General features: G+C 35.3%; 1 pseudogene; it reads right to left on the reverse strand.

The window, feature by feature from the left end:
- Positions 1-1,936: 1,936 nt before the first annotated feature.
- Positions 1,937-2,347, reverse strand: LOC149545875 (squalene synthase 1 pseudogene; annotated as a pseudogene).
- Positions 2,348-16,554: the final 14,207 nt, after the last annotated feature.

Here is a 16,554-nt window from a genome sequence, read left to right on the forward strand (position 1 = left end):
TAACAGGTTCACTACCCTGATTCATTTTAAACAACCTTCAAATTTGTATTTGAGAATAGCAGTCTCAACTCAATATAAAAATATCATGATGAAATTGGTAGTAGACACATGATGAAATTGGTCCATAAGTTCTTTGTAGTCATTAACTCCGCATGTGAAGTGCCATGAAGGATCATTTATGTGCTAATGGAAATTTGTCAACATTGGTAGTTTTGTTTCCACTGAAATACTCATATCATCCTCAACAGTGTCGAGTCCTCGAAGAGCCAAATAGAAAACACAAAAAAAATTACGCAGCTCCACTCCCAACTGTTGAATAACAAAGGCAAAGCTCTGAGAGACCTTGTGAAGCATTGTGTAACAGAATGCCAAGTCTGGATTTGAAGGAATTTGCTTAGTGGCATGAGTAGCTACAAAATTCATTTTCAGCAAAGCTGGCACATCCTCTAGGTGCTTTATGATGGCCCCAATGCTCGACATTTTTAGCCAGAAAATCTTTGCACGACAACAACAAACTCCTGATACAATGAACTAAAAATAAAATTCTATGCAACTTATATTCTAAACATTGAAGACTATCAGACTCGTTTACTTCTCTGTTCTATTCCACCATCACGAGGTCCACACTGATAAGGGGAATTGACAAATAGGAAACAATAAACAATGGAAATTTGAAATAATGACCAGACCCAATTTGTATCACTATTGTATCATTCATACTAGACATTGAAATTGATACAATAACAACTAAATCATCCATCAAACCCGATACATATTCATTTATCACCATTCTACTCTTCAAGATAGAGATCGACAGCAGGGAACACACTAAACTTTAGCAAAATACATTTCCACTACATTCAAAACTGAATCCACATGTGATTCGAATGACTACAATTATTAATGGCTTGGCCAAAAAAATATTGATGGCTCTCTGGCTGGTTTGTTTCACATTCCTCTACTATATCCCTTCCTATCGACAATCTCTGCCTTTTATAACATTTTAGGTAGTTGCCATGTAACCGTTTACATTCTCATTCCAGTATTGATTCCCTTTTTGATTGAATAATCTATATAAAGACAATTGTGACAGTTACAAAACTGTACATTTTTGGTTAAGTTAATGATTATTTGGTGGTTCTCTAACAACACAAGATTCTTGTTACATGTGGCGTGATATTGCCTGATATTTACCCATTTTGAATTGCCTGCTTACATTTTGCATAATAGTAGATAAATAATGATCAGAATTAAATATTTCATGGGTGCCATTGCACCATACTCCCCAGTTTCAAAATTTCCATGTCCCGATGGAAATGTCTTCACTTGATCGATGCCTCCACTACTTCCATTCTTTACCACTTTCAATTGTGACTCTTCATAGATTGACTCCCATCAATGGAGTTCAACTGGTTGCCATCAAGGTGCTTCTCCCATTCCGCTGTCCACTCCTCCATGCTGCTCAAAAAAACTAACACTTTGTCCCTCACTTGGGAGTCCCTCTTGCCTCTCTCCCCAATACTTTTGGTGACACACAAAGGACCATCTTCTCTGGCCCTGGACCATCTCCTATGGCCTTCACTTGGTAGACATCCTGTCCACCCATCTGCAACGAGTGAACTAGCACTTGCAACAAAAAAAAAAATCATATACCCAACTCTACCTGGTGTAGATTCTATCCATCTACACGCTCAGAATCTTTTGAGCTTTGATACAAATTTGATGCAGAGGATTCTAATATCCCCTTAAGGAACCCTATTCAACTTGAGGATTCAACAACGTCTTGGAATCCCTTCAAGGAACTAGAGTTCAACTCAAGGTTCTATAAGAAGTCCTCGACTTTAGGATATCAACCAATACTCCTCTATAATAGGTTCACTGCCTTGATTAATTTTAAACAACCTTCAAATCTATATCTGACAATAGCAATCTCAACTCAATATAACAATATCATGGGAAAATTGGCAGTAGACACGTGATGAAATTGGTCCATCAGTTCTTTGTAGTCATTAACTCCGCATGTGAAGTGCCACGAAGGATCATATATGTGCTGATGGAAATTCGTCAACATTGGTAGTTTTGTTTCCACTGAAATACTCATATCATCCTCAACAGTGTCAAGTCCTTGAAGAACCAAATAGAAAATGCAAATAGCATTGTGCGGCTCCACTCCCAACTGCTGAATAACAAAGGCAAAGCTTCGAGAGACCTTGTGAAGCATTGTGTAATAGAATGCCAAGTCCAGATCTAAAGGAATTTTCTTACTAGCATGAGTAGCTGCAAACTTCATTTTCAGCAAAGCTGGCACATCCTCTAGGTGCTTTAATATGGCCCCAATGCTCGACATTTTTAGCTAGAAAATCTTTGCACGACAACAACAAACTCCCGATACAATGAACTAAACATAAAATGCTATGCAACTTATATTCTAAACATTGAAAACTATCATACCCATTTACTTCTCTATTCTATTCCACCATCACGAGGTCCGCACTGATAAGGGGAATCGACAAACATGAAACAATAAACAATGGAAATTTGAAATAATGACCAAACCCGATTTGTATCACTGTTGTATCATTCATACTAGACATTGAGATCGATACAATAATAACTAAATCATCCATCAAACACGATACATATTCATTTATCACCATTCTACTCTTCAAGATAGAGATCGACAGTAGGGAACACACTAAACTTTAGCAAAATACATTTCCACTACATTCAAAACTGAATCCACATGTGATTCAAATGACTACAATTATTAATGGCTTGGCCAACAAAATATTGATGGCTCTCTAGCTTCCAACCAGAGAGCCTGATTTGTTTCACATTCCTCTGCTATATCCCTTCCTATCGACAATCTCTGCCTTTTATAACATTTTAGGAAGTTGCCATGTAACCATTTACATTCTCATTCCAGTATCGATTCCCTTTTTGATTGAATAATCTATATAAAGACAATTGTAATAGTTACAAAATTGTACATTTTCAGTTACATTAATGATTATTTGGTGGTTCTCTAACAACACAAGATTCTTGTTACATGTGGCATGATATTACCTGACATTTACCCATTTTGAATTGCCTTCTTACATTTTGCATAATAGTAGATAAATAATGATAAGAATTAAATATTTCATGGGTGCCACTGCACCAGTATGCAATTACACTAATTCCAAATCTTATCTCTACATCAGATACATTGTTAAGTTTCAGTCCTCTGCCATCCCATTTAGCTAGGGTTAACTTCTGAAGTTCATCCTGACTTAGGGTTTTAGTGGTTTTGGATTTGCTCATCATAGGTAAACCCGTGATCTTATGAATCATCTTTTTCATCATCAGGATAGGTTGCTCTAGCCACAACTGACCATTATGCACACAGCTTAAAATGTATCTTATCCATTTCATTTGAAAGTTCCTTGGAAAATGCAAGATATGGGTTAAACCTTTGGTTTCTAGATGCTTGTGCTCGGGTTTGAGGGTTCCATCCACACATAACTCGGCTAGGGCACTATCCATTTCCAATGTACCAATTTCCTAAATGTTGCACTTAAAATGAGTATGAATATCATTAACAAGGAGTACCTTTGGTGGAATTTGTGATTGAGCTCCATGCGGGTCGAGTGATTTAGCTATGGTAGGAATGAGTTTGAAGCTAGGTGCTTTCCAATCGACTCCCTTCACAAGAATTTCAGAGCCCCTCTTCGCCTTGCTACTGCTGGTGCTCGTGGAAGCCATTGCTACTTGGTGAGTGAATGATTTCATAAAACAAATTCTTCACTGGAAAATCACTTCAAATCTCTTGAACTCACTTGCGTGCTCTTGGAAATCTCTTCGATCTTTATATTCTAAATTTGCAGTGAAAAATGAGATCAAATTCTGCCTTTTTGATGAAAAATCTGCCATTAATGCTCAGGTACAAAGGTAGCTAAGATGACCAAGGGTTTGTCACATATCTACTAACTTACTTGGTAAACTTGCAACTTGGTGAACAAACAAAAATTTTCATATTCCCGACCTAGCTCGGTTAAGTCTGAGACCAACCATGCTCGATAGATGCATTACAGTGAACTATGTCTTGTATCTGAAATACTGATTTGTCATTTGCACTCCTTTATTCTAGAACTGCTTAGGATATGGCTTGAAGATGTAGTCCCTGATCATCCTTGATGAATCTAATTAGAAATGGTGGAGTCACCCACTTCTTGAGTGACATTGCCATCATTTGAACTTTTTGGTTCGGTAGATTTAGGAATCCACTGTTGTGTCATCTTTTTTTTAATGTTGTCAGCTCTGGCTTTCTTTTCATCTTCAATTCTTCCTATGTTCATGCAATTCTTGGATATATGACCAAGTTCAGTACATGTATAACATCTTATGGTAGTACCTTTCTTCCTTAGGTGATGCCTTGTGCAGTTTACTCCAATATGTCCATATTCTGCACAATAGTGACATCTGCACCAAGTATTGAAGTCCCAACCAAATAATTCTTTGACAATTTGTTCAGCTAGATTGAATGATTTAGATCTACACTCAGATGCCTTGTGACCTTGTTTCTTTCATTTGTGACATTTGCCTTCAAATTTTGGTTTCTATTTGCATTCATTGGCTTTGTGACCATGCTGATTGCAATTGTAGCATTTACCATTGAATTTTCCTTTACCATTGCTCCAACATCTATTTGATGTATGACCTAACTTACCATAGTGATTGCAAGTAGGTCTTTGATTCTTTTGGGCACCTTGTTTGGAAGATTCACCTTCTTCATTGTATCAAAGGCCTGCTTTACCTTTTTGTCTATGAAGATTCTGCTCATTTTGCTGATTCAATTGATCCATATCTGCTTGAGATTTTATCATCCTTTCATTGAATTGCTTTTCAACATTTAAGTCATTTTCCAAACTTTCATTGATTTGTCTTTCATATCTCATATCACTTTGTAAGCTTGCATTGATTTGTCTTTCAGTGATTAAATCATTTCTCAAACTTTCATTCTCAGATCTTTGATTCAAAATTTATTCATTTGCATTAGATAGTTGACCTACAAGATCTTTATGCTGAAGGGATTGATTATTTCTTACCTCTAGGTCTTCATTTGCCTTGTTTCTCTATTCCAAAACTTCACATATCCTGATTGATTGGATTTCTTGTTCTCTTTTAAGCTTCCTTACTTCTTCTTGTAGAGAACCTTTCTTTTCTAGGAGTTCCTTGATTGCTTCATTAGCTTTATTTGAACTGCTTGATGGTAAAAGGTCTTCAATCTTTTCTTCAACATATTGATGATCATTCATGTGTCTTGCAAGTTCCTTCTTTTTAGAGATTGAGAAAGATGCTACTTTTCTTCTTTGAGTTGAGCCATGGCTATTTCCAGATCTAGGTTTTCATTCTCAATAGATTTGTCAAGTCTAAATATCTCCATTGTCCTTGATCTTTGCTCAAGCTGTCAAACTTTATCCTGAGAGCCACAATGCTCTGATACCAATTGTTGGAAATAATTAAGACTAACAAGGTTACTAAGAGGGGAGGGGTGAATTAGTAACTCTAAAACTTAAATCAATTCAACATAATAACATATTCACCATTCATTCATCTAATCTACAATATGCATGAAAAGACATAACATTCATAACACATGAACACACTGATTTGGTGACCTAGAAACCTTCCAATTAGAAAGTAAAACTGGGGTGGGGATGATGCCCACAAAACTTCAATACTGCAGTATAAAGTTGGCCTGTTAAGGCTTACAATGATCACTTCTAATGATCTTCCCTATTAGGAGCATGTAGGATTGCTAGATCCACCTTGTTAGAGGATTTACAAACATACAATAAAGTATGCACTCTGTTAGAAGATTTACAAAAGACTGTTAAGTCTACCTTGTTAAAGGATTTAACAAATTGATTCACCTATTAGGATGAAGTAGTGGATCTGGTTACAACTGATTGTTGATAAGATCCTTTATGCACTGATCACCTGATGTGATAGATATAGCTTTTTTGCATCTATGTTGACCTTTCTATATTCCTCTGCTCTGCTGTTAATTCACTTTCAATCTTCTCAAATATTGTAATACAACACCATACAATGGTACACAACTTGCTTGTCTTTTGAAAATGATATAATACATTAAATATATACCATTCCAATATTTATACTGGCAAGGTCAGCCAAACACAAGTGAACAAAACATTACTAAGTCAGCCAGATAATAGAAAATTCAGATTCCTCAAACTGACTCAGTTACCTTCTAATACTCGACATCCACTACAATACATTGCATCGTCATGCACTCGGTAACAGTAGAGGCACGGTTCATACTTAATCACTCTAAGTAGCTTGGAACTCGGTAACCATTGGTGACTCGGTGAATATTGTGTCACTCGGTAAAAACTGAATCCATTGATAACCTTCTTCACTTTGTAAACATTGATTCCTTCATTTACCTTGTTTACTTGGTAAACATTAATTTATTTGTTTACCTTGATCACTCAGTAAACACTAAGTCCTTCATTTATGTTGATCACTCGGTAAACACTAAGTCCTTTGTTTACCTTGATCATTTGGTAAACACTAATTTCAACTGATGACTCGGTTAGCACTGAGAACTTGGTAAACACTGCGAAGCTCGGTGACCACTAATTTCTTGGAGAACACTATTTTGCTCGGTAACCTCTATGAACTTGGTAAATACTGTTGAACTACCCATATGATTGATTTCCAAAGGAATGCTCGGTATAAACTGTAGACTGAGTGATGAGCTTGGTAATCATTCAGAATCAAATAAGTGTTTGCACTAATGACAAATATACCTTAATTCCAACACTTATATTAGTGATCAATTGGATATTTGGCATGTTAAGAGAGAAGAAAGAAAAAAAATTATGCAAACAAGTTATTCTATAAAATTGTAAGAAAAAAGGACACAACGAAAGCTAGCATATGTGCATTGCTTAAAAATCTTGGAGAACAAGACACCATTAAACATACAACTAAATGGTTCCTCATACACTAGTGCATACATGATGATATTAGATATAATTTTTGCAATAGATGGTGGTTGGTCTTTGATGCCCCTCCCTTCAATAATCATAAGGTTCCAATGTATTTCTTAAAGAAATTGTATTGTGATTTTTCCTTGGAGAAATCCCTAATTATTTGGACATATTATATTCTCAAGGTAGAGGTGGGGGGTCATCATTTGAGAGGCCAAGCGCATGCAATGACCCTAATGCAGTTAGGGTGCTTATTGTCAAGCCACAGAGTGATCATGTCATTATTCCTTCAGTTGTGAAGGAACATGTAGAGATCAATACCCTAGGGACTATTAATGCTTTGACATAGACCATCATTCATTCTATCATTCAATTATTTGAGGAGCCCCTTTTGTTTTGCAATCACATGTGCACATCATCTGGATCCTTATGCATGTTTGGTAGTGATGTTGGAGATACTATGGATGATGGGCTAGCACTAATGAGTTCTTGAGTGACACATTTGACATTGACACACAAGTAAATTAAAATTATAATAAAACAATTTAATCACATTACATATATATAGTAAATGACTAATTAATTAGCATGTCTTGAAATTGTTCAAAATTTTGGGTAAGAGTGTCGATGACCCTAGTATAGTTTTCCCAACCCTATTTTATGTCTCATTGACGAGTCGAGAGTTATGTATTGATTTAATCATTTAAACTAATACATATACTTATTAATTAGTCATATGAAGGATTGACAATTTTTTTTTATCCATGTGCATTAGTTCTCTATTGGACTATTGACATTCATGAGGGACTCTGAGCACAGGCATGATACAAGCTTTGTAGAGGTACATTTGTTTCATGTCATTTGATTATATTCTATTCTATAAAATGTGTAAATTGTATTATATGATTTGTAATTGTTGAATTTCAAGACTCCTCATCTTTGCCAGTCCATTGATCATGGAGTTACTATCATGATGGCTAGTTTAGAGCCATTGACCAATGTATGAAAAAAATTTCATAGTTTTAGTTATTTTTTATAATAGTTAGTATTAAAATTTTAAATGGTATTTATAAGTATGGGTGAGTGATTATATTCATTGAATTTTTGTAGTTCCTTGCTACTCCCAATCATCTGCGAGCCTTTGAGGTGGATGTACAGAGTGACTATTTGATGGCAGTAAGAAAATAATTATGTGTATATATATTTGATTTCAATGTATAATAATTATTGTTTTATATATACTTTATTTGTATCAGCTCCTATTAGAGAGGAGCCTAAACAAGAGTACACACGAGCATGTGAGAATACCTCATCATCCCCATCATCTCCCTTCATGCAATGACCAAAGATCTCTAGGGAATTTTTCCTTCCCCTTATGGAAAGGAGAAGATATAGGGATGGACACACATGTATAGGCATTATTGGACATATACCTTGGATTTTATGTTAGTGGACATATTCAACATAGATTTGATGTATTTATGACATTTTACATTTGATGTATACATATATTTGATGCATGACATTATTAGACTTACATGCATTAGTTTGTTCATGTATGACATTATTGGTTATCATAATCTGTATCTTATTTTTCTTGTTTATGTTTTAAGTATTTTATTTATTTCATTTTAATATAATTTTCATCCAAAATAATGGTATAAATCATTATAATAAGCTTTGATAGTATATTTTGATATGCGAATCAGGCTATGATATTAATTTGTATTTAAATTGTACAAGTTATAAGTACTTTTGATTATGAGTAACTTATTTCAAATTTTTGTTGGGATGAGAATAGTGAAACTTGAATTCTTATTGTTGTTATACAATTAACATTGAAGTTTGAGTCTTGAGTTGGTTACATTATGTAAATTTCTAAGCTTGAATCTTATTGTCATCATAAACATTTGAAGATTTTATATTATATGCTTTATCTTCAGAACATGAGAAGACTTGGAGTAAAGTTTTTAATTTATTCATAGAATCTAATATCAATATTGTTTTCTTATCCATCTCTTCAAGAGCTTCATTCATGAAAACATATTATATATGCTCTTCTTATGATTCCTATAGCTATAGTTGTTGCATTTTTTCTTGGATATCTTTTGTCTGTCATTATGCTAGTGTAGGGAACCTAACAATCCTTGTTTTGACTTTGTTTGTGTTATTGTTTCTTTTAGGCTTGTTGTGACTCTAGCCTAGTTAGGGTGGTGTAGCATTATTTAGGTATGTACAATATAATAAACACTAGGAGGGACACTAGGTAGTCAAAGTGGGTCAAAATATGTATAATGATGCTATAGAGGAGGACCCATCAAACCTTTCTACTCATGAGGAGGGAAAATCAAAAAATTGGGCAGACAATTAGATGGTTCCACTATTATTCCACTAGGAAAGGGAGTATTTATAGGAGGAAAAGGAATTGGGCAACTCATTAGAGGGAAAATCAGTGGAGATATTTCTAGAATATAATTCATGATGTGTGGAACACAATTTATTTGTTGATGGAATGGAGCTAGAACAATACTTTATGATATTAGCAAGGCTACATTTACTATTGGAGAGGAATTTAGGAAAGTGGATGGGTGTGGAGGGAGAGTCATGTATTGTAATGCAGGAGGAATAAACTCTTTCACTTATGGATTCAAACTAGTAGTCATGGATTTCCACAATTGTTGTGCCTCCAATATTCCTCAAAATATATCATTGTAAGGGAAATGATAAAATGAGAAATCTAATTTTGAAAGTCATGGTAGGGAAAATGTTTCCAAATAGCCTTTTAGCAATGGTTCACCTATTTTCATGTCAAGTCCTCCATAAACTAATGTTGTGCACAAAATATATGTTGAATCTATGGCTTCCTACGTGGAGAAATAATCACAAAGTTTGGACTTCTTACCTAGAGTAATATAAAAAGTAAATAGAAATGCAACACTATCTGTGAAACACTTGAGCAAAAGTAGTAACAATCAGGGAACGTAGAAGAATGCCAAACACAATCTCCATGAGAGTAGTCAAAGAGGAAACTGCATTAAATGTTGAAGTTTTACCTTGGATTAAATTAGTTTATATTTGTACATTACTTTTTGCTTCATTAAGCTTTCCTTTAAGTGTTCAACATTTTGTATTTTTTTCATTCTTCCAAGTATCGACACACAATATTTAGTGACTTTTAGGGTCAATTTTATTCAGTGTAACTATAGAATGTTTGAGTAGTAAAAAAGATAGGATGAGCTGGGGACTAGGGTTTACCTAGCCACTTGGAGCTAATAGAACAGAATGTTCAATCCCATAATGAATGGTTAGAGAGATTCACAAGTTGGCAACTTTGTACTGGTCAACAGTACAAGTCTCAACATCACCCGAGATGGGGCCACAAAATCAAAATGAAATCTAATCTCTAAAAAGAGAGATAGAGGTTATTATAGGTGCTGGAAAAATGATACTGTAGCACCTAGAATTGTATCCATACCTTGCACAAGATCTAAGACATTTCCTATCAAAGATTGCTGCCCTATGGCATTTAGTGACTCTCAGGGTCAATTTTGATTAGTGTGTCTAATAACATTTGAGTGGTCAATGGGATGGGACAAGCTTGGGACTAGGGTCTACCTGACTACTCAGAGATAATGGAGTAGATAGTTTGATCTTAAGATGAACGGTGAGAGAGATATGAGCAAGATGTGTATGCCTAGGTCACTTTGTGCAAGATATGAGCAAAAGTTGCTAATTAGACAAAATTGGGTCTTTTTGAGTTTTTGGTCAATATAGCCTAGGATTAGGTATTTTTAATTTTTTAAAAATAATTTGTAACCTTTTTCAAGTCCTAGAAGCGAAATCTAGTAAACTTTGAAAAAGTTGCACTTTTTGTGCAAATTTACAAAAGTTGTAAAAGTTGCTAAAAAATGCAACTTGGTTGGAACAGAGTGTGAAATCTGACTGGAAATATTCTAAACTTTCAAAATATCTTTTTCATGCTCATATAAACAAGCATGCATAATTAAACTTTCCCAAACCTTCATTTGTAACTTTTTGCAAAAATTGCAAAAGTTGCTCAAGCAACTTTTTGAGCAATTTTGCAACTTTTGAGCAATTTTTTCTCTTTACGTCTTTTGGTAAAATGGGTCCATCTAGGACTATTCTAGGATGCTAGTTAAGATTCCTAGGACCTATTAGGTAACCAAATACCTTAGTTGTCTATCTCTAACAATGTTGAACCTATTGAGAAACTTTTGGCTCATTGAGCAACTTTTGACCAACTTAGGATCTAATGAGCAATTTTGGCTCTTTTACAAACACATTGGGACTAGTTCCATTTGAAGGACTCTTGGAACTTATTAGACACACAAAATCTCTTAATTGACCCTTTAAAAACTTCAAAAAATAAAAATAAGGGAGGTTTCATGCACCAAAGTGGGAAAGTCCACTTGAAGCTACCTAGTTGTGCACTCTACATCACAAAAAGTGAGAGAGGTCCATGTTTTTGTAATTATATTCAATGTAATGAACCAAATGGATCTTCTCTACATTTTAATGTCTCAAGTATTTCCTTGTAATATAACTCATGAACCTTCCAAAGAGTCTTATTATTTGGTTTTCAATCATATTTTATCAAGTGGACATTTGACATGACAACAAGGTTCAAAAAATGAAGAATCTTACTCTTTGTTTGTCAATACTCAAATAACCACAAGTTAGCTTTCTTCATAGAATATCACCTTAGTCATGTGTTGGTTATAACCACTACACCTATATGATACTCTAAACCTTCACCATCTATAATTGAGTGATCTAATTTTTTTTGGCTTGGATACAATGACACAAATAATAATTTGTCCCTTGTTCATTGTCTTTAGGTGCAATAACAACAAAAAAATGGCTTGTAGTGATAAATGTACAAAATGCAATCATTAATTCAACAAATACTTACGTAAAATTTATAAAGTTACAAATTGAATTTCTAAAGATATATATTACCAGGTTGCACTAGATCATATAAGTGGTCAAAGTCAATGGATGACTCTATCTCTACAATTTCTAGTACTTGTTGGGGATAATAGGTGTCAATTGGGTCCAAAATCCGTATATCCCATTTGTCCACCCATTCAATTGACTCACACTCATCCCAATTTTCTTTTGCACATGATGAACAAAAGCATGCTATTTTTCATATGTGGATATTCCATGGACCTACATCAGAGCTTCTAAAAGAGTGCAACTCACTTGATCTTGTCAATATGAAACAATCCTCATATGGTGCAATGTTAGTATTATCTATCAACCAAAAATATATGAATTATAGACTCACCTTCCTTACTTGAACCCATTGTAGTGTTACATCGCTAGAAAATAGATTTTGCATCTATCAATGTTAATCCATCTTTGTACTTTAATTCTTCATGAGATAAGGCTCTTTTGATGCATGTGCCTACACCACCATACTTTCCCTTTCCATGACCAGCCTTTGTGAAATTTTCCATATATTGAATTCTAGATAAGTTGTGCATCTTGATCAACCAACAAAACATCTGTGCATTTTTTAATTGAGATGCACAATTTTCTGACAAAAGAATGTACAATAAATATGGTATGCCACTATTAGCCAAATCTCCATAAAATAGTTGAAAAAACTCATGTACAAACTCCATAGAATGTGATTGGTCATTGCTAATGTAAAAACAACACTCCTTCAACATCTTCTTATCATCCTCTATACTTGTAGGTGAATGCATGAATGTTATGTGAAGAAATATGGAAACTTGTTGAGAAGTATAATACTTTGCTTGCACCTCATTTTTTGGTTGTAGTGCATAGTTCTTTGTGAAGTTTACAATGGAAACAATGGTGTCTAGTGGAAATGTATCCTTGTATAACTTGAATTACAAATCTATCCATTGAGCTCTATGTGTATGCCTTGCATATTCGTAAATAATATTTTCATAAATTTTTTTCATGAACTCATACATTGGAATCATTTTAATGACTAATTCATATCTTTTACCCTGTTTTCCATATTTTATAGCATATGTCACTGTCTTTTATTTTTCACAATCTACTATTTCATTTTCAATTGCTTGTGTACTATCCAAATGTTCACAAGTTGATAAAAGCTACAAAGAACCACAAAATAAGCATATACCATCCAAGTGTGACATCTTGTAAAATTGTTGACCATCCCTTATTTCACATAAAATTTTGGATATGGAATCTCTTGAAGATCTAGTTGGCTCATTCATGTCACAATCTTTCAAAACAAACTTAGAATGAAAACACACACATATATACCTAAAAACATCAAAATGGTTAGAAAATTCAATATGTATCCTACAACAAGTTGTGCTTGTGTGAATTATCTTCACATAAAAAGGTTTACCCATCTCAAAAAATCTTTCACTTATTCAAATTTGAGGATACATACTAATACATTTTGAAAAAAATGTGTTTGAGTTGAGTCCAAAAAATGTTTGGCACGTGGATTGCAATTTCAGCTACCAATCCTCCTTCTTACAACATCTCTTTGATTAGGGGAAACAAATGTTTTATTTGTCCAGAAATCTTCAATCAATGATTTCAAAGCTTCACTAAATTTTTTATCCTTTCGCAGTAGTCTACCACTAAATTTTTTTATTGGATCTTCCACTCTCTCATGCCTTCCCATGTCTCTCCTTAGAGTTCCTCTACCAATTTTCAATATTTTTCTTGTCTTTCTCACGAGTCAAACTTTCTTCATTTGGGTACTTACTATTGTTGATGTAAGTAAATGTCTTGTGATATTACTATCTTTGGTGCATGATTTATAACCCACTTTGTCATATGCACTCATTACATTCTTTACAATATTTTTTTCATTTGAATCATCCATTTTCTTAGCCTAAAAATATTCATGATGGGACTAAATTTCAAATTTCTCATCATTTGAACAAATAATTGGCATTGACCTATAATATTTAATTCTTCAAAGAATAATCTCTACATACAATTAAATTTTCTTTGACAAGTATGCTTGCTAATCTTGTCAGGCATTGATTTCAAAATGTCAGTATCAATATCAATCAAATATTTTGGTCTTCTAAAATAAATTATAAAATGTGTTATAAGATCTTTTTCATTCCCTCAATATTTTGAACATCAACATGAGGGTGGGTGTTTTGCATACCTTGAACTGAAGATGATGTTCCTTGGCAATAAGATGCAAAAGATGGAATATCACCTACTTTATATGTTGACATTGTGCCTTCAACATGACATGATGGAGTGTGTTCATTGTCAAATGTAGAAATTAGCATCGTTTCAACATGAGATGATGATATGACTCCAACATTGCAAGATGGTGCAGCTTCACAATTCAATTATCTTCTTGAGCGTAAGAGTCTCATTCATTAACTTTGTCTTTCCAATTCTTTCTCTTTGTTTCTTTTTATTGGTGGTTCGTATTCCTCTTCAAAAGACAAATTTTCATTATTGCATTGCAATTTTCTTTGTTCACATAGTAGTTTCATTTTATCTCTTTTAATTGCAAAATTTGTCTCCCTCTCTTCTATTGTTTGAGTTTTTGGTTTCTTCCTTGACATGATGATGATTTCTATATGTCAAGTTCTTCAAACATCTAAATTACTTACAATTTGTAAATAAAAAATCATTCAAATACATATTCAAATTACAATTATTTCAATGAATACACAATATATATTAAACAGCTTGTCAAATTTCTAACCATTTCCAAATAAAAATTCATTCAAACATACAAATTTTAATGAATTCACTATATATTAAATAACTTGTCAAATTATAAAGAAATTTATCTCTATAGTAACAACAAATATTTAAAAAGGACCACACTAACCTTTTTTATAGAGAGAGTGTTAAAAAAGCCTTCAAATAGTGTATCCAATGATTGAATTTGGTGTTTGCTCACTTCCAACAACATGAAAATTATTTTTTACTGTCGAAACAACATAACAAGCAATAGAAAAAAGAGAGAATATGGGTCAGTAGGGACCCAAACTTTTTTCATAACCATTTTCTGGTGTTTTCATATAGTGTGTATGCACTATAGCATGTATGCACTATGTGGAAAATCTCTCTTTCCCCATTCCACCCTCTCTCATCCCCTACTCTCTCTTCCTCTCTCTGTCTCCCCCTCTCTCTCCCTCTCTCCCATCCCCTTGCTCTTTGTCTTTCATCCCCTTCTCTCTCATCCCCCTCTCTCTCTCCCTCACTCCCTCTCTCCCTCCATCTCTCTCTATATATATCCCACCCTCTCCCATTCCCTTATCTCTTTCCCTCCTAACCTACCCTTTGTCATTCTCTCTCTATCCCACCCTTCCCATCCCCTACTCTTTCCTCTCTTTCTTTCTCTCCTACATCTCTCTCTCTCTACTCTCTCTCTATATATATATCCCACCCTCTCCCATCCCCCTGCTCTCTCTCTCCCTCTCTCTCATCCCCTACTCTCTCTCTCACCCTCTCTCTATATATATCTTACCCTCTCCCATCCCTTCTCTCTCCCCATCCCACCCTCTCTCTATATATATCCCACCCTCTCTCGTCCCCTACTCTCTCTCTCTCTCTCCCTCCCTCCCTCTCTCTTTCTCTCCCTCCCTCCCTCCCTCCCTCTCTTTCTCACCCTCTCCCTCTCCCCATCCAACATTATCTCTCTTTATATATATCCTATCCTCTCCCGTCCCCTACTCTCTCTCTCTCTCTCTCTCTCTCTCTCTCTCTCCCTCCCTCCCTCTCCCCCCCCCCACACACTCTTCCACCCCCTACTCTCTCTCTCTCCCTTCGTCCCTCTCCCACCCCCTACTCTCCCATCCCCCCTCCCTCTCCCTCTCCCCCTATCTCACCCTTCCTCATCTCTATAGATATATATCCCACTCTCTCGCATCCCCCTTGCATCTCTCCCCCTCTCCCTATCCCACCCTTTCTCTCTCTATATATATATATATATCCCACCTTCTCCCATCCCCTACCTCTCTCATCCCCTACTCTCTCTCTCTCTCTCTCTCTCTCTCTCTCTCTCTCTCTCTCTCTCTCTCCCCCCCACCCTATCCCATCCCCTAATCTCTCTATCTCTCCCTCTCCCACCCCTACTCTCTCTTTCTCCCCCTATCACACCCTCTCTTATCCCCTACTCTCTCTCTCTCTCTCTCTCTCTCTCTCTCTCTCTCTATTTCTCCCTATGTCCCTCTCTATCCCACCCTCTTCCATCCCCTACTCTCTCTCTCCCTCTCTCTATCCCACCCTCTCCCATGCCCTACTCTCTCTCTCTCTCTCTCTCTCTCTCTCTCTCTCCATTTCTCCCTCCATCTCTCTCTATCCCACCCTCTCCCATCCCCTACTCTCTCTCTCTCCCCATTTCTCCCTCCATCTCTCTCTATCCCACCCTCTCCCATCCCCTACTCTCTCTATCTCTATCTCTCCCTCTCTCCCCCCCTCTCTATATATTTTTTTTCATGTATCTATCTTAATCTTCATCTCTATATTTCTGTAGCTAAATATCTCTCCCACTCCTCTCTTTTACTATATATTTCTCACACCTCTCTCTCTC

The sequence above is a fragment of the Cupressus sempervirens genome, chromosome 7 (assembly GCF_028749045.1).
Source record: "Cupressus sempervirens isolate cs-2001-9-10 chromosome 7, ASM2874904v1, whole genome shotgun sequence".
NCBI lineage: Eukaryota > Viridiplantae > Streptophyta > Pinopsida > Cupressales > Cupressaceae > Cupressus > Cupressus sempervirens.